General features: G+C 42.2%; 2 protein-coding genes across 3 annotated transcripts in view; one reads left to right on the top strand and one right to left on the bottom strand.

The window, feature by feature from the left end:
• lig3 (ligase III, DNA, ATP-dependent) overlaps positions 1–18,906 on the top strand; it is a 159,136-nt gene that overhangs the window by 70,216 nt on the left and 70,014 nt on the right. The gene's annotated exons all lie outside the window — the stretch shown is intronic.
• Positions 1–18,906, bottom strand: part of doc2b (double C2-like domains, beta) — a 129,360-nt gene that overhangs the window by 85,983 nt on the left and 24,471 nt on the right. The window lies entirely within an intron of this gene.

Raw genomic sequence — 18,906 nt, 5'->3', positions numbered from 1 at the left:
GGAACAACTGTAGATTCTCCCTTTTTTTCTCATTAAACTGTGAAATCACAGTTGAGTTCGACCAAAGCACACTTGGTGATTGTTGGAAAGAGTAACAACGACGGTTTAGGTGAGTTTTATTTTGTTTCTGTCCAGTTTGAATGAAGTGTTTTACGATGCTCCGCTACGTACAGCTGATAACATAAACAAACATACACGTGGATGATGGCACAAGCTGAACGGAGAGGGGGGCGGAGGTCTGCGCTCTCCGAGTGCCATTCTAGTTGATATTGAACCAAACTGCATCCAAATTGCACCAAATTTGACACTGCACGTCATTAGGTCCCCATCAAAATACCGCCCACGTGTGAAGTAGATCGGATGAGCGATTCTTGAGATATGTGAAGGACACACATACTTTATAGTTAAACGTAGGTCACAGAAAAGATTGTATGTGTGTTGATTCTGGGGAGTTGTGGAACTTTTTTAATCCACAAAAGGGACAGAAAGAAGTTTAGGACACACTGGTTTAGTGAGTGTTCTTTTAAAACATTGTGTCCTTGTCTGACAGTATGATATATAAATTTATCTCAGCCTAACACAACGGTTAAATTACAAATAAATTGGGAAGAAAAGTGAATTTGTGCGGGCTTACCCTTGGTGGCATTTTTTAGTTTTATAATACAGGATGATTGCAGAATATTTTCTATATCCACATCTTGTTTTGAATCACCGACTTATCAATTTTGTCTGCGAGTGTGTGTGGTCGGGTGTGCGTGCAGGGACATATGTGTTTATCTGGTGTGCATGCATTAAGTCTGTATAATGTGATTAGGGTATCTGCCTCTGCACTCTGGGTCTTTCCAAACCACTGAGAAACAGACAGTCTAATCTCGTTGGTTGCTAGGAACTGGGCAAGCTGGGGAATGGATGAGGCAGACAATTCTGTATCCCCATCAAATAGCTTACCACATTGGGCTAGACTTGATCTAATATCAAGGGGGGAAATAAATGGGTGGTTGTGGAAGGGGGGATATGCACTTGGCTGGAAACAATCATATTAGAAAATGTACCATGGCTGCATGTGGTCATTGTGTGGCTGAATGATTTAAGGCTAGCTGGGTTCAAGAGATGCACGGAAATGAAAAAAAGGTATGGTTGTGTCTCTGACAGCAGCTTTCAGAGTCACAATTACATTCATTCATTTTCATGGATGTTTACAGTGATTTCCATAAATATTTGTAGGGTTTTAGTGTGACAGACTATGTACTATTTTTAATGTGAAATGACAAGGATGCACCTTTTGTGACATTGGTATGATTTGTTTAGTATGTTAGCCCTCTTTGCTCGGACTGACAACGAGGTGGAGCCGTTACTGAAAGCAACACACGAGTATGAGGCGTTCAATGCAGCGGAAAACACAACAGATGTTTGTTTTCACAAGGTTCACATGATGGGGGTGTGACGAGTCATGGAAGGACATGACATGACTTATAATCAAGACGCCAACATGGGTGTCTGCATCATCGTTTTTTAAAGGTCTCCGTTTCTGCCCGTCCAGACTAAAACGCAACCCCGGAGTTTTAAAACTAAAACGGGGTTTAGCAGCGTTTTTCAAATGTCTCCGTTTTGGGAACTCAAAAACGCCGGAGTAGTGCGAACGCTTCGAATAAACATTGCAAAAGTTATGCGCTTTAAAACGTATTAGTGTGGATGTCACCTTAGTGTATTACAATAGCAATATTATATAAATATCTTGAAGCATTGTTCAAAAGAAGTCCTCATACCTGAATGACAACATAGGGCAGTTGACCCATAACACCCTCTTTGTGAAGTTTTGAAATGGTTTTAACGTCACACTATTTACATCTATTTAAGAGAGGATAGTCATTATTCACAATAAGGTCACTTGGAAAATACAGATGTATGTTTTTGAATAAACAAGCAAGGACAGTTATTCCAAGATATGAGGGCATAAGATGTATAAAGATGTATTTGTTTTTTTCCTGCTGAATTTAGATAACCAACATTTTTGTTATGTGTTTCTGTTGGTTGCATCCTTTGAGGATCGAATCCACACACTTGGCATGTCTGATGTCCACAGAATTGTGCAGACTTTTTGGCGGCTGCATGCTGGTTGCTGAATGATGAATTAGCACGTTCTATTAACAAAATCTAATGGGAACTCTTATCTACACTCACAGGATACTGAATGTTCTTGTTATATTGTGATTATAAAGTCCTGATAGAGGTTGTAGTCTGCATGCTGGCCTGACTGTGGTTAAGGTTATGGAAAGATCTTGGTTTTGCTTAAATGTAAAGCATAAAAACAATCATGCTTTTAGTTGCTACAAGCTGATATTGTATTGCGAGAAAGGATGTTGTTGGACAATATGTTCACACTTTTCTGTCTCCGAACGACACCGGTGCTTGTTCTTCTATGTGCAACCCAGAGAAGCCCAGAGACGTCCCAGCCATCAATCAGGGTTTTATCTCTTTCCACTGTGCTTTCACAGTTTCAGGAGCACTCCATGTCATTCAGACTGCCTCCCTTTCTCAGTCAATCACCACCTACTCTTACACACTCTCAGACATCCTGGGGTTTCTAGCAAAGCGTTGCAGGGTTTACCCTCGTACTGTACCTGGCTGACTGGTTTTGTGGAGAAAGCCTCTTGTTCACAACACATCATGTGTCCTCTCTGGATTCCACCAATTCTGTCTTCGCATCAAATCTCATCGATCCGTCGTCATGACTTATATATCTTAGCTGTGCCTCTCCGTCCACTCAACTGGTACGTCCACGATACAGAACAAACTGATTTGCTCTTCTTTCATGTTTATTCCAGTTCCCTCATAGACTGTATACTGTATTAGAAGTGAACGTAGTCACCGTACGTCACCCATTGGTTTGTAGACTATCGATTTGAAGCCTCGAGGTTGTTCGTTGTGCCGGACTCGATAACGTTATTCGCTCCCATCGCCGCCGCTCTCTCTCTCTCTCTCTTGCTTCATCACTCACTTCCCACGTACAGACACACTCTATGAACTAGATCAGCTCCAAAGAGGGACATTTGCGTTTTCACGTCAGCCACCGTAGCGTTCCAACATGCTAGGAACCTAGGAACCTTGGAACCCAGATCCTACACACTGCACCTTTAACTTTCATGAACTGAAATCACACTGTGAAAGTTGTAAGACGAAAACACAGAAAACTCTCAGACCGGACAACGCCGTGGTAGCGACCCGTCAATCACAAGATAGCCCCGCCCTAAAGCATCCTCTGCTTTATGGTCTATCTGACTCTAAATGGGACCATAATTTACTAAATGAACATCATGCTGTATTGAAGAAGACTTGAAACTAGTGATTGAGACCATAAACTCATGTTTACAATGTTTACTGAGGTAATAAATCAAGTGAGAAGTAGGGTCATTTTCTCATAGACTTCTATACAATCAGACTTCTTTTTGCAACCAGAGGAGTCGCCCCCTGCTGGCTGTTAGAAAGAATGCACGTTTAAGGCACTTCAGCGTTGGCTTCACCTTTAAGAACCAGCTAAAACATTTGCGTAATTGTTGCCCTCAGTGACGCTTGTAAGTAAGAATCTCTCGTGGGTCAAAGCATTGATCATGTCCTGGCTTAGCCTCTGTACCTCCCTCATCGTTGGCCTCTATGTTTACAGTTCACCTCATCTAAGTACTTAAGAGGAAGGATGAGGACCAAAGTTAACTTCAACACCTCTAATTAGCAGGAAATAAATAGTACGGATCACAAATTACAATATATGTGTGAAAATGAGAGGGATGTACGTGCCAACACATTCTGCATGAATAAGTCTCACAGCTACAACATCTTCCTGACCATCTCCTGTTTTTTTATTCTGTACGTGTTAACCGTCCTCTGGCGACTTGACACCACAACAGAAAAAAACATCTATTTTGGTGACGCACAAATATAAACACAGCCTTTTTAGGACAATGTAGAGAGCAGGTAAGCCGGGGTGACTCGGTTAGGCTGTGATAGGATCGGATAGATCATTATGTCTTATTTAAAAAGGGTTGGCGATGTATTTGTATAACTAAAAGCAGTAAAAAAAGAGCTCGAGCTGACCCTGTGGCTTGATGTATGACCGAAAATAATCTAAAACCCCATGAAAAATCACCTCAATCATCAAAATAGAGGCTGTAATCTGCTGCCAGCCTGAAGATCACCTGCAGGCAGGTTATTGCATCACTTTGTTTTAACAGCTAGCAGCTAGCAGGCATCAACAACACAACAACAACACTGCTGTTATAATTAGTAAAGCTGTCTTAACCAGCTGTGAGTGTCAGACGTGTCTTCTTCCAACAACCAGTGGCAGACGCCCCGTCTCTGTTTTTGGATGTCCGCTATTCTTGCCCTCACAAAAGGGCGAGGAAAGGCTTTTTTATTTGGCCCGTAACGTTTTGACTTGACATGAACTTGACAGTTTTATTGCTGAGCGATACTTGGACTTGCGGCGGTTATTTTGTACAATTGACTATGTTTTATTGTTCAAATGACGTCACTCGATTCAGAAGAGTCTAAATCTGCAAAAGTCTTTTGGGAAGATAACACTAAAATAAGCAAAACAGTGTGAATCGTTATGGCGGTAACGCTTTGTATTAAGGTCCTTGTAATACACATTAGTTAATAAGTAATAAGGCCATAATAAGTCCATATATGATGCTTATTAACATTAGTATGAGTTAATAAGACTATAAGTGTTAATAATAGCATTATAAACTTGTTAATGTTCTATTATAAGACATTTACAAGCACTTGTTGTTTTCCTCCGGTCTGTGAAATCTTGCAGATGCCGTTAGGAGCACCGGAGGACACAGAGGCACATGATGTTTTTCAGATTACCTGTCTCATGCACTACTGTCAGGATATAGTGACCATTTTAATCATATTTGCTCTGTTTCTACCCACCGCAGCTTTAAAGGGGCTCAATGTAAGATTCAGAAATTGCTTGTTAATAGTGACACCAGTTGCCGTTAAGTGAACAACAGTCAGCGTCCTGTTGCTCGCGCTTGTGCTCGCACTAGACGAGAGCGAGCATCGGTCAAAACAGTGAGGCGACACACATGAGACTGAACGTGATTGACAGGCATCATGTTGATCAGCTAAAACCACAATACCATCACAGGAAAGAACTTGGTTAGGTTTAGGAAAAGATCATAGTTTGGGTCAAAATAACACCAAATGTGGCGTATCTTAAGTACGGAAGTTACGTGACAAATAAATCAACGTTGACTTCTGGTTTCACACGAGACACACGAGCAGTCTGCTGGACGAAAGTACAGTGTTTTTTAGACCCACTCATCCACCCCGACCTCCTCCCTACGTGGCGTTTGTCACTCTTTATACTTTGAGGTTCACTATTACAGGGATTAAATACGTATTGATTGCATGGGAAAAATACAAATTACAGTGTATTACATCGCCAAAGATGATATATTAGGAAAAAAAATCACCCTGACAGTGAAAAAAAAGGGACTTTAAAATATCTTTCCTAGCAGGGTGAATATCTTTTTCTCCTGTCATCAGAAACACATGCATCTCCCCATTTTAACAGCAGAGAAAAGATGTTTCATTCCAACACATTACTCTTCATGTATCAGGCAGCCATTCTGGAGAGAAACACAAGGTCACACAGGGATAACACTAAGACATATGTTTCATCACACCCTCCCTAAATTTCCCTCCAGTCTTAAAAGGAGGCATCTGCGGGCCGGCTCAGTGTACCATGGAGATGTTTTGGTATTCAACGCGGGGATAAGAGCAAGATCACTCAAGTCTTGTCTGACAGCAGGTTATCGATCTGGAGGCAATTTTATTCCTGCATCAGGAGAAATGAACGGCTCCTCTAATTCTCCGTGTGACCAAATCCTATCGGCCATGCACATCTTTAATCTGCCGGACAGCGGGCGGATCAGCTCGGGGGCTGAACACGGTTGAGATGTGAATGCAGTGTTTGTCGTTATGGCTGCAGGGCGGACACACTGTATTTCTTTATTCATTCATAAATCTCTGCTTTATGAGGTGATCCTTGGTGAGTTACACTGCTGCTAGTCAAAGAATATGCATCCACTGTACACACACACATGACCTTAGATTTAAAACTGAAGTAGGTTAGATTGGAGCAAATATGATTAAAAAAGTTATTTTTATAAAACGGTCGCAATATCCTGACAGTAGTGCATGAAACAGGTAACCTGAAAAAAATCATGTTCCTCTGTGTCTTCCAGTGCTCCTAACGGCATCTGCAAGATTTCACAGACCGGAGGAAAACAAGCAGTAAAAGCTGATCTAAGGTCTGCTGTCCATCTGCCGTCTATGAGCAGCTGTCAATCACTCGCAAACTCCGACCAAACGGTCAAACTAGGCAGCGCTGATCAAAAATGAATTAATATTATGTTACGTTAATGCCTATTTCTCGCCTCAAATGTTTTCAGAATCATCTTGTAGTGCACGGTTTAGCTGTAAAATGAGAAAGTTTGCAGCCATGTTGAGAACAGTTGAGGAAATACCAAGCACTGCCCGACAGCTGGAGCACAGCCAATAGGAACGCTCTCTCAATGAAATGACCTGTGATTGGTCAAAGTCTCCCGTCACAGGCTAGATTTTTCTAAAGCCTGAAAACAGAGCCATGAGGAGATGCAGAAGTCTAGTTATCTGAAAGGTTATCATGGAGTTTCTGCCCAATGATGCCAAATAATTGTTGCCTACTGAAGCTTTAAGTCCCCCAGTAGCTACTCTAGGCTGTGCAAAATCATACAGTGCACTATATTTACCCTCCACCATTTGTTTGAATGTCCAGTTAACACAACGGGTGAACTGGGCTCTAAATATTGAGTTAGTCCCTCTGCAGTCAACTCAGTGGTTAGATTGAAGAGGTTTAAACTGGGATTATGTTCAGTTGATATTCCAGTAGTGCTAACCCTGGACTAACCTTTTATTCCTTTTGTGAAGTTTGAAGAAGAGCTTTGCTAAAGCTTCACGTTGCAATTGTTAAATCCAGCTTGTTCTAGGCTGCATTATCGTGACCTTGACACTGAAAGAGGAACCTGTTCCTGTTTAAATCTGCACACATTTTTGTCGATAAGCTTCAAGTTCCTTTCACCAATGACTGCTGATTTCTTCTATTCGTATTCAGCTGTTGCTCAGAGGGATCTTTGTCTCTTTTTGCCCTTTCACTTGTCAGTCTGGTTGAACCATTGTACAGCGTTTTGTTCTCCATGTACAACACAACATAACAGCTATTTGTAATCATCAGAATCCCTGATGCTGTGTCATAATGTGATTTGACCCAGTGCTTCTCTGTGTCGCTGTGAAGAAGCATTAAGAGGCTGGATGTAAAGTCACGATGACTTGGATCCATATGCCCAGCTTTGGCATCAGTTCAGTCTGGTTTTGATTGTGTAGGCGGCTTTTTAAAGGCATGCAATGGGTCCGTGATAATCAGCAGAATACATTTTAATATTAACTAAACAATGGGGGTTTCCATTGTTCATGCTGTTTCTATTGAAGCATGCTATTTTACAGATTTGTTAAAAACCTAGCAACTGGCTGTGGGTTGTTTTTTAAGCATGGTGGGTGGAATAGAGGTAAGCAGATAAGAAGACAATAAAGAGAAACACTGATGTTGTGCTTCCAGTATATCAGCAATGCACAGGAAAAAGAAGACAGTGGAGATTTTATAGATATGGATTTAATAAAGGTCTGAAAACTTTCAGTCATTCCAATCATATCCCAGTTGTCTCCATTTTTATTGTTGTTTATGTAATCCTTCAGTGATATGCAATCATAACTACAGATGGTATATGATGCAATTGTATACAGGCAGACACAGTGGATGAGTGGGGCTGCTCCCTGTGGTGAAAGGCCCACTATCTATCTGAACATGTCTCACATTATGCCGTCGTCATGCTTACTCAAACTGGAGTTCACTAAAGTTGGAATCACTGGAGGGGTTGACTTTGGAACCCTTAAAGTTGGCGGTCCCTGTGGACAAAAGCGGTAGTGTTTGAGTCCATTTAGAAAACCTCTCATTTACTGTAGCAGGGTCTGACAGTCCGCTTAGTCCTGCAGTACGGTCTGGGCCTCCAGCAGCGTGGTGTCAGTGTTGGCTCCCACCGGGGACCAGCTCTGCTGCTCCACCTCATTCCCAGGGCGTCAAATACCGCCCTTTTATCATGGAGTCGGCTGTTCGATACTGCCGCTCAATGCACCCCTTAAAGCGCCACGCTTTCCATTAACTACAACCCATCTGCTCCAACAGTAAACACTCAGGAAAAGTGCTGTGCTGACGTAGATTAAAGAGCAAAAGAGACACACCGGGTGGGCAGGAGGGGAGGTGGATGGGTCTAACAAACACAACGCTTTCATCCAATAGCATGCTGTTCGTGTCCCGTACGTCAAGTTTCACGATCACGTTACAATCAGCTGTTTTTCACTGTACAAACGTAGTCAGTTTAAACCCAACCGTGTTTTTTTTCTAAACCTAAGCAAGTGTTTTTGTTTAATTCACAACATTAAGAATGTGTTTCCTGCGACCAAAAAGTGACGCCGAGTGGTCTGACAAAGCGTCAGTATGTGATGAGTTGGGATGAGAACGTGTTGGCTAATTATGACTATTTCACACAAAAGTCTGACAGGATAAAATGATGAAGTGACGAGGTGGCAATTCTAGTTTATTTTGCAGCTGACCAGCTGTGTCTGCGTGTACCTTTGCACAAAGGAATACAGAAAATAAATAGCTCTGTAGTCAACTTTTGGACGCTGTTGTGAGTGAGACACCCAGATATAGACACATGTAGCTGTATGTAAACAGTTTATCAGTCAGGTTTGATCAATATGATGGAAGTTAAGAGTCAAGGTCAAAACCAGATTCATGCTTTGATCGGTTCAGACTCATAAAACAGGTTGTAAATACATCATATGACATAATAGCCACGTATGGTGAACTGATATGACCAAACACTGATGGAGCAACCACAACTCTCCATCACTCCCTAGAGCTGTGATGAGTCTGTCTGTCTGTCAAGGCCGCTGTTATAAAATGTGAAATTGCCCCTTGAGAGAGGCCCTCGTGTTGAAAAAGCAATAGCCCTCCTCAGGTGTGATCCTCAGGCAAAATTAAAGTGCACAAGTGTCCTTCAGATTGATTATTTGATTGACCCTTTGCCCGTCTAACTTTGGCTTCAGATAATTGGATAAATCTTTGGAAACGCTGGCTCACTGGGAGCTTTGAATCAAGTGGAACGGACCGCCGCACTGTAAGCTCAAGAGTGAATGTGTGAACAGAAAATATAGATAAATAATAGTATTAATTCTTTGCGTTGAAAGTCTGGATAAGGGTTAGCTAATGCAAAATCGACTGTGATTATCCTCACATTGTGGCTCCGCTGAGCCGTCATTATGTGGCTAAATAAGCTTATCTTGTTGATCAGCAAAACATTTCCAAGGCTTACCGCAGGATTACTTCAAGATTACATTTCCATTTCTTGCATCAATTATTCAGGTAAAACCTCCCCTGAAACAGAACTGATGTTATTCTTGTGATACCAGGAAAATAAAAGGTTAATGAAAGGTTTCACTGTGACCCCTCCCCCTCCTGGCCTTAACAAAAAGCATCATCTGCGTCATTGACTTCATTCTGAACAATGAAATGAGCCGGTGAATAGCAAGGCTAAACATCTTGATTTTTCTTCCAAGCCAACGTCTTTTTGAAGCGTTTCACATCTCGCAGACCTGAAAACAGCAGTCTGTGTTTCCTCCTCAAGGCCACTGTTGGAAAATGTGAAACAGTCTCGTTTCGTCCATTGCGTTTCCTATTAAAAAAGCCATGTTGGGAGTGTGACATTCATGACAAATTAAAGCGAAGAAGTGCCCTTCCCTCTGATCGTTTGATTGACCCTGACCGCCTTTTTTCCCAGGCGATGATTGGACTTCGCTTTGTCAGCGCTGGTGCAATCTGAAAAAGGGGAATTTGGTTCCTCTCCCCAGTTTGCATGCTCATGTTTTGCAGCCCGGCAATTCTCCGAAGAAATGCTGTTCCCTTTGCCCTCCCATCAAGCACACCACGAGTAGGCAATAATATCCTCCGACTCTGCTTTCATCTGTTCAGTAAACTGAAATCATGAGGTGAAAAGGATCAAAATCAAAGCATTTTTTTTTTTCTCCCAAATCTAAATCACCCAAGCAACATTTAGGAAGAGTTGCTAAATTAATGCAGCATTCAGGGTGGATTAACTGCTGTGAATTGCGGTAATAAAACACCAAAAGAAGCCTAAAATGAAAAAGGCTGTTTTTTTATGTGACAACAACTGCAGTTAATCTGCAATTTCTGACTGCGACTGTGATGACAAGTTTGGCGGCTTGGAAGCTGCAGATGGATACAAGAGATTGTGAGTCACGAATCAAAGGATTTGGTTTTCTATTAAACTTGAAAAAGTAGACACAGAACGGTTAAACTTGAAAGGTTAACCGTTCTGTCTGTCCTACAGTAGTCGTGTTTCCATTCAAATGTGAAGTGAATTTTAAAGAGACAGTGTGTGAAGGTTCGTTGGCATCTAGTGGTGTGGTTGCAGATTGCAGCCAACTGATTACCCCTCCGCTCACTCCTCCCTTTGAAAGATGGCAGTAACATGAGCCGCCAAGTGCAAAGCGAAGCAGATGGTGTTACCATGGTTTTACACTCTGCGGCTCACGTTACCGCCATTGGGCAAAGTTTGAAAAGTGAAGCCATTGCTGAAGTGCCTTAAACTTGCATACTTTCTAACAGCCAGCAGGGGGCGACTCGCGTTCTTGGCAAACTGCAGCCCAACGGTCAACAACAGCTGTCAGTGTGTCAGTGTGCTGACTTGACTATGACTTGCCCCCAAACTGCATGTGATTATCATAAAGTGGGCATGTCTGTAAACGGGACACTCGTGGGTACTAGGTTTGCCGCGGTAGTCGGTTTTATGCGGTGGTCGGGTATACACCGCTTACATTATGCACTGTTGTTTAGCTTTTTTTTAGTTCTTTTTCGCGTATCATCGCTGTGTTATCAATACATAGTCGGACGACCGACGCTACAATCTGAAAGTGAATGCATCTGCTCACTATGGAGTCTCAGCACAGAGTAGCAGGTGTCATATTTCACACACATGTGATGAGAGAGAGTTGACAGACCGAGAGATGGCGGAGGATTTGGTGTCGAAGCGAAAAGCGAAAGCTCCTATTTGGAAATATTTCAGATTTAAACCCAATGCTATAAGAGAACCATAACGTTAATGAGGTAATCGCCGTGAGGAAGACGGAGCGGTCACAGCCGGTGTGCACGGCGGAGTGGCGCCAGGTGGAAACATGCGGCCTCGCAGCGAAAGCTGGACCGGAGGGGTCAGACACACCGCCACCTGACGTAAAAGATCAAAGTAAGCGCTCCACATATATTTACCTTCATGTTTTCTTGTAAAATGTCCGGTGTACTCGGTAACACCGGTGTTGTCACAAGTTTATTAATTGGTGGGAACATGTTCTCACCGTCACGTCCCTAGTGGGTACCCATAGAACCCACTTTCATTCACATATCTTGAGGTTTGAGGTCAAGGGACCCCTTTGAAAATGCCCATGACAGTTTTTCCTCGCAATAATGTAGCGTAAGTTTGGAGCGTTATTTAACCTCCTTCGCGACAAGCTAGTCTGACATGGCTGGTACCAATGGATTCTTTAGGTTTTCTAGTATTATTTGAAGCCAGTATCTTCAATCTAACTTTAAAACTGAAAATCACAAGTTGCTTTAATGCGTTAAAGAAATTAACGGATAAAAAACGAATTTGCGCTGACGCTTTATTATCGCGTTAACTTAGACAGCCCTAGTTTCCATTAATCCACATGTGGCATGAAAATGAATTAGTGGAATCAACAACACAACAACAACAATAATGGAGCAAATTAACTATTCAATGTTGTATGTGATAGATTACACTGCTGTGAAAAGTTTCATGAGTCTGCCCAGAGGGCAGGAAGAATGTATTCAATAGTTGTCAGAAGAAATGGAAAGTATCCATCATTTGTAGTTAAAGAGATAACATCAGAATGGCCCTTTAAGAGTCAAACAGGTGTGATATCATCAGCACACTATAAAGTAACATGAGGCTGTCTGATCTTCCTCGCTTCACCGCCACATTGAACAGACACTGATAACAGAACATCAGTCTCGACTGAACCTTCTGGCTCCCGGTGAACTCCTGCTCAGGTCACAGTTTGACACTCTTGATTGTACCAAAATGTGAAGGTTTGTGCCCGCTCAGTCACAGCAGTGTATCATCGCTGATGGCTTGAAACAGCTTCCTCTAGAGAAATCATGAAGTTAATTAGTTATCTAAATTCATAACCCAGAGAAATGGGTGTTCCTTTTTACCTAGCACGTTCCATTAGGCAGCCAGGATGCTGCTGAAATAAGGAAAGAAAATATGGGCAACAATAGCAAAACTAAAATGTGATGAATGAAATGATGATATAGATTTTTTTATATTTATATCTGTATTCTGTGTCTGTGTGTGTGGCGCCTGGAAGCTGAGCTTCAAATCTCAAATGCAAATATTTATTGAAGCTTCTGATAATCAATTCAAGCTTGTTTTTCGGTGCATTTGATTCAATTTGAGCTCAGCTTCGTCAGTCACACGCATCCAGCCACCAGGGATGTGAGCGAGGCACGGTGCCACACGCGGCTCGCGAAGGGAAGAGCGTTAACTGTGACAGCTTTGGAGGAGGTGGCGGCTGCCTTCCAGTCCACACCCAGGGAACAAAAACTACCAGCTGTCCAGATGTGTGTATCTTGGGAATGTCTGTTACAAACATTTGAAAATCATCAATGCAAACTCTCTTTGATTAAGTACACTCTTAGAAATACAGGTTTTACAAAGGTTCTACCCTTTTATAGAGAAATCCGCCGACCACTTTGTGTGTTCCGCGATCAAGCGGCGGTGGCAAGTCGTGGTGACTCTACTACTTAACTGGTGACTTTCAGCCGAATGTGTCCGTGGTTGCTCGTAGTAACTTCTGTAAATGGTTGGAGTAGATAATAAACACAGATGAGTATGTATTCAATACTGATCAAAGTCAAATTGAAGGCTTTTACGAGGACGCCTGCACGTTCTGTTTGTGTTTTCAACAGCTGCCGTCACTACGAGCAACCATGACGTCACCAGTTAAAGCTTCAGCAGGCAACAAGTCTTTGGCATCATTGGGCAAAAATTCAATAATAACCTTTCAGCATAGTAAGCATTGTAATTCAAGTGCTCTGAGAGAAAACTAGAGATTTTTTAGCGGATTATGGATTAAAAAGACGCATACCAAAATACGCGTAATGACCTTCACAAAGAACCCTTGAAAGACGTCATAAATTCCACACTAACATGCTATTTAGTACGCTAAAAAAGAAGTGAGATATTTTGGTATGTCCGAAACCTTAGTATGAAACCAATAGTACATGAATTGCATACAATACAATGCGGTAGTGACGTCAATAACGTCAATGATGCTTCAATTTGAGTATAAGATTTCACTTTGCTAAAGGCGTAATGTAGTTTTTAAATTAAGTTCAGACTTTATGATTCTCACAAACCGTCGTTTTGGTCACATGAGGTTGGCACGGGTTACCATGGTTACACTTCTCCAACCAGCAAGGAGGCTCTCAGGAAGTGACGACGTAAATTATTGCTCAGTGCGTATGTTTATTCATACACGATAGTACACATATTGAGTATGTAGTGCATAGTATTTAATTTCTTCAGAAGCAAATGTTTCTGGGTAGAACCTCAACCCTTATTTCTGAGAGTGTAGACACTGATTGAATGTTTGAATTCATCGTGTGTGTTTACGGCAAACAACACAACTATTGAAGCCTCATGTGGTAGCACAGGATACGTGGATGACTAAGAACAGAATGTATTTTAAACAGCGACCTTGTAAACCTATTGCTATACCGACCACCAGGCTGGAATTTATGTTAAGAGCTATTCATTGTTTCTTAAAAGGAAGAGAAGGAGGTGTGTGTGCATGTGTATGTGCACTGCAAGTGAGTGTGTGCAGCGATGTTTAAAAAAAAAAGAAAAAAAAAAAGGGACGCTGGTTGTTTTAGTGTCTTGAGATGAAATGGAAGGGGACAAAGCGTTTGTGAGTCTGCGGGTGGAGAGAGGAGGAGACAGACGGATTACATTATGTTAGTCAGCAGGAGTCTATGGTGAGATACTGTGTTGTAGAAGCCAGCAGGAAAAGGCCCGCTGAGTGCTTCTGCACCAGATTTCCACCACAGATACACCGACTGAATTCTGTTTGCTCGCATGCGTGTCGTGTCTAACAGAAAGTTTCTCACATATGGAATGTAATTGCTTGTTGTTGTTTGTTTGTATGCGAGTGTGTTTGTATATGCATGGTTGTTGCACATGCAAAGAAATGTGAATGAACTTTCATCCATCGTAATGCCACAAGTAGACTAAATTACTTTTATTAAAAATGATCATTGTTGTGACTTTTAACAACAAAATACCAACATCGGGACAACTTGTTTGGACGCGTGTTCTAGACTAAAAACAAACCAACATCCAGTGAGCTGTATAACCAAGCCAACAAGTTATACGGTTACACGGTTACACCTGATTCTCATCACCTGAGAGCTAACTTATATGCACTTTCACATCAATGCTCCACCCCATGTTCACTCCCAGAACTGTATGCATGCATTCACCCTGTGTTATACAAAAAATAAAACGAAAAAAAAACTACATTATGGCTCCAACGGTCATGTTTCACAATCTTAGGCCGCGATCACACTGAAACGTGTCGCTCACAAATCCATTGTTTTCCTATGGTATGGTGCGCCTGCCGTGGGCGCCTCTCTTGCACCGCATGTTTACGTTTTTTAGACACGCATACAAGTTAAAATAGAGAGATATTGCCTGGTTAAGCACACAGCCCTGCTCCACCAGCCCAGTCGCACAGCAGTTCGTGAAATGGTCACGAAATTGAATGTATTCATTTGTGTACATAGACACGAATTTCACATTTAAATCTTTTTTCGTGATGGTCAATTTGTATGTAATCCATGTAATTGTGAACCGGGAAGTGTGAAAAGCGGCCAACCCCACGTAGGGAGGACGTCGGGGTGGATGGGTGGGTCAAAAAACACCGGACTTACCCAAAGTGCGACCTTTTCCTAAACCTAACTAAGTAGTTTTATTTTGAAAAGACTGGAGCGTAAATTGACACGTTGAAATATGTTGTTGAAAGTCGTGTTGAGTGTCACAAAAAAAGGGAAATCTGTGTCTATGTACACAAATCAAATAGATAAAATTTCGTGACTACTTCACGAACTGTCTGAGACTGTGTCGGCTCCACTGGAGCATCAGCTGTTTTGCTCGACGCCTTTTGCCAAGGATGTATGTTCATCATTATGTCTGCCACTTCCTGTTGCGTTTCATTTAAAGAGGCAAAAAGCAGCAGTTTGGTCCATCAGACCGTCCACTGGGTGTTGGCTGAATATAAGCCCTAAAATATCTGGTGTCTGGTGACAGCACCATGAGGCCAAAAGGGGGGCGAGGTGAAAAGAATGGGGACATGACTCATGATTACTAATGCTTTTTCACCTCACTTGTAATAAATGAAGCCATGGGAGGCCGTTTATTGGCAGGAAGCAGGCGACAGAAAGGCTGCAAGTGGACAGTGTGGAAGAAGAGCGAATAAATAATGGATTTTTTTTCTTTCTGACAGTCTGGGTGTGGAAGCCAATTACAGCGAGCCTCGGGATTAATTGCAAATGACCAGTTGGGCTAAATGTAAAGAAAGTGCTGCAGCTCATGAAAAATTAGCAGGAGAAACAACATATATGCAGGGTCTCATTAGGATGTTTAGCTTTTCACTTCCAATTAATAACACAATTCATCTTCCAGAAAGTGAGAAATCAGGAAGGGATTTGAGAAACAAAAGATTGGTGAACAATGAGAGAATGAGAGACAGCCAGGAAGAGAAGAAGAAGTAACCTCTAATTGCTTTTATCCCCTGGACCCATTTTGTGCATTTGTGAGAGCAGACGAGCAGCAGTGTGCTGTTTGACTGATTCACCGAGCCTACACACTGAGGATGATTGAATCTGCACCAAGCAGGCACCATCCGCCACCAGATACAATCTCTGACAACATGTAGAGGGCAACACTGATCCAGTCCTCACATCCTGTACGAAATCTGTGCCACATACGTTACTCTTACTGTTTTCATGTTGCAATATTTTACATTGACCACGTTTACATGCACAAAATATTCAGTTTTTTGCCCTTATTCCAAAAAAGACCGGCTGCAACTAATGATTATTTTAAGGGCTGTCAATCGATTAAAATACTTAATTGGTGATTGTCCCTAGTTAATCGCGATTAAAAGCACATTTTCTATCTGTTCAAAATGTACCTTAAAGGGAGATTTGTCAAGTATTTAATACTCTTATCAACATGGGAGTGGACAAATATGCTGCTTTATGTATATATTTATTATTGGAAATCAATTAACAACACAAAACAATGACAAATATTGTCCAGAAACCCTCACAGGTACTGCATTTAGCATACAAAATATGCTCAAATCATAACATGGCAAACTGCAGCCCAACAGGCAACAACAGCTGTCAGTGTGTCAGTGTGCTGACTTGACTATGACTTGACCCAAACTGCATGTGATTATCATAAAGTGGGCATGTCTTTTCAGTGTAGTCTGTCACATCTCTCAGCCAAGTCACAACAAGAATTTATGACTCTCAATCGCCTCATCTGACTTAGTGACGATCGTAACCAACAAAAATATTGTGTAGTCGGAACCAGGCATTAGTGTACAGCCGAAACTAAGAATCGTTGTGTTGTTCGTTAGATAACAATGAGCCCTTCATATCTACATAGGGAGCAGGTCCTCCATGTTTCTAGAGTAGCCCAGAACGGAAAAACCAAACACTGGCTCTAGAGAGAGACTTTTATGTTATTTCCGTTACCTGAAGGCCACCGTAGTTCTCCGACACACTTGTGAAACTGTGGTAACATGAGCTGCAGAGTGTAAAACCTCGTCTGACTTCCGTTGCTCCTAAAGTAGTGTTATTATGGTATGGATGGCCTCTGAGTGAGGTGAAAGGCGTTACCACGGTTTTGCACTCGGCGGCTCACGTCACCACAGTCTTGGAAAGGGAGGAGTGAGCGGAGGGATACTCAGTTGGTTGCAATCTGCAACCACACCACTAGACCTGTATCTGTAAGCTGAGGTGGAGGAATAGATACACAGAGAGGGAATGTTTTACTAAAAACGTAAGTTTAATGCTACCTGGAGCACCAACAGGACTGCAACTTACTTTACATTGTGGAATAAAATCCCTCTTTAAATCATAAATGCAAACTTGATCATACAAATTGCAGTGTTCTGCCCTACCCGAAAGCACTCTTTGTAATATTTATTTTATATGCAGTACATCCATTTCTTGCATACAGATTACCAAATAGTGCAGTCAACATTATAGTTTACACCGTGATGAAAGTCAGGACTGTTTTGAACAATATGTGCTGAATATTAACACTACGTTATACAGTATGTGATTTCAGAGGATTCTTTGCACCCTGGTAGTCATTTGATGGTGTGTAAACACATTCCCATCCCTGTGCTCCCCAGAGTGAGAGGAGACAAGTGATGTGGTTGAGGAAGTCATTGTAAATCAGGCAGAGGAAGCAGACGAGGATGAGAGTAAAGCTAGTGCTTCTAGAGAGGAAGAAGAGGGCCATCGCTCAAAGGCCAAGAGGTAAATGGGCTTTTTCAAAGGAAAGACGTACAGGCACACTTCACCTGACCTGACGAGAAACGTAAACAGAAAATCCAATCACGTCTTGAACTCTAAATCTCCCCCTGAGGTACGGTATGTAGCATTATACACATGTACCCATTGGCCAGTTTGATTCTCTTTGACACACTAGCGTAGCCACAAAAAAAAACAGTGGGTGTGCATCAGAAAAACTGTGTGCCACATGATCCAGAGGCAGACTGGGACTGAAATCAGCCCAGGACTTTGAGATGGAGAGGCCCTTCATGCTGAAAGCAGAAATTGTATTGGCAGTTTTAACACTAATACAGCCACTCCGACTGCCACCTCAGTATATTTATGAAAAGTTGTGGTTGGTCGTAAATTCACAAGAGCGAAACTCTGATGTCTGACTGCGAGTGAATGCAGCAAGAGATGCCGCTGCCACTGCCTGATTTTTGGGAGCTGCCTCTTTGGGTGGCACAGGCACACCCTGGCACACCCGTGGCTACATCATTGCTTTGTAGGGCTGTCCCGAATATAATTTTTTCGGCTTCGGAGCTTCGGTGAGAAATATTCGAAGGTATTCGAAGTTTCGTGGCACAGCAGTTTGACTTGCTCCTCTCTCCGTCTTTCTCCATCTCCCCCTTTTCAGTGCACGGGACAGCAATACTGCACTACTGCACACACATGAACCTCTACTCACAACAAACAGCGATATCCGTCTGAGACTAACTAATAATAACAAAGGCATTCAAATACTGATTTGGAGGTTGATTACCATGGCAGAGGTCGAAGACTTGACGCTTCGAAGCATTTGGGTCAGCCCCATTGCTCTGAGAAGAATTTAAACGACAGTTTAGTGGGTTTGAACAATGCTTGACCTTGTGTTTGTAATGGTGTGTAATGCAGCGTGATTATATACAAAGTCAATGCAAAGAGGCGAATAGATGCAAATTTGCGCCGTGCTACGCAAATGGCGCAAAACTTACACAAAGTTGAAATACTTTAACTCAGCTGGCTCTAGAGAGATCCATTTGCAATTTTGCGTCAGCCACCGTAGTTCTCCTACACGTTTGGCATGCAGGAGAAGT

This window comes from Sebastes fasciatus, chromosome 16 (genome assembly GCF_043250625.1).
Source record: "Sebastes fasciatus isolate fSebFas1 chromosome 16, fSebFas1.pri, whole genome shotgun sequence".
In the NCBI taxonomy this organism is placed as follows: Eukaryota; Metazoa; Chordata; class Actinopteri; order Perciformes; family Sebastidae; genus Sebastes; species Sebastes fasciatus.
This window is presented reverse-complemented; position numbering and strand designations above follow the sequence as displayed.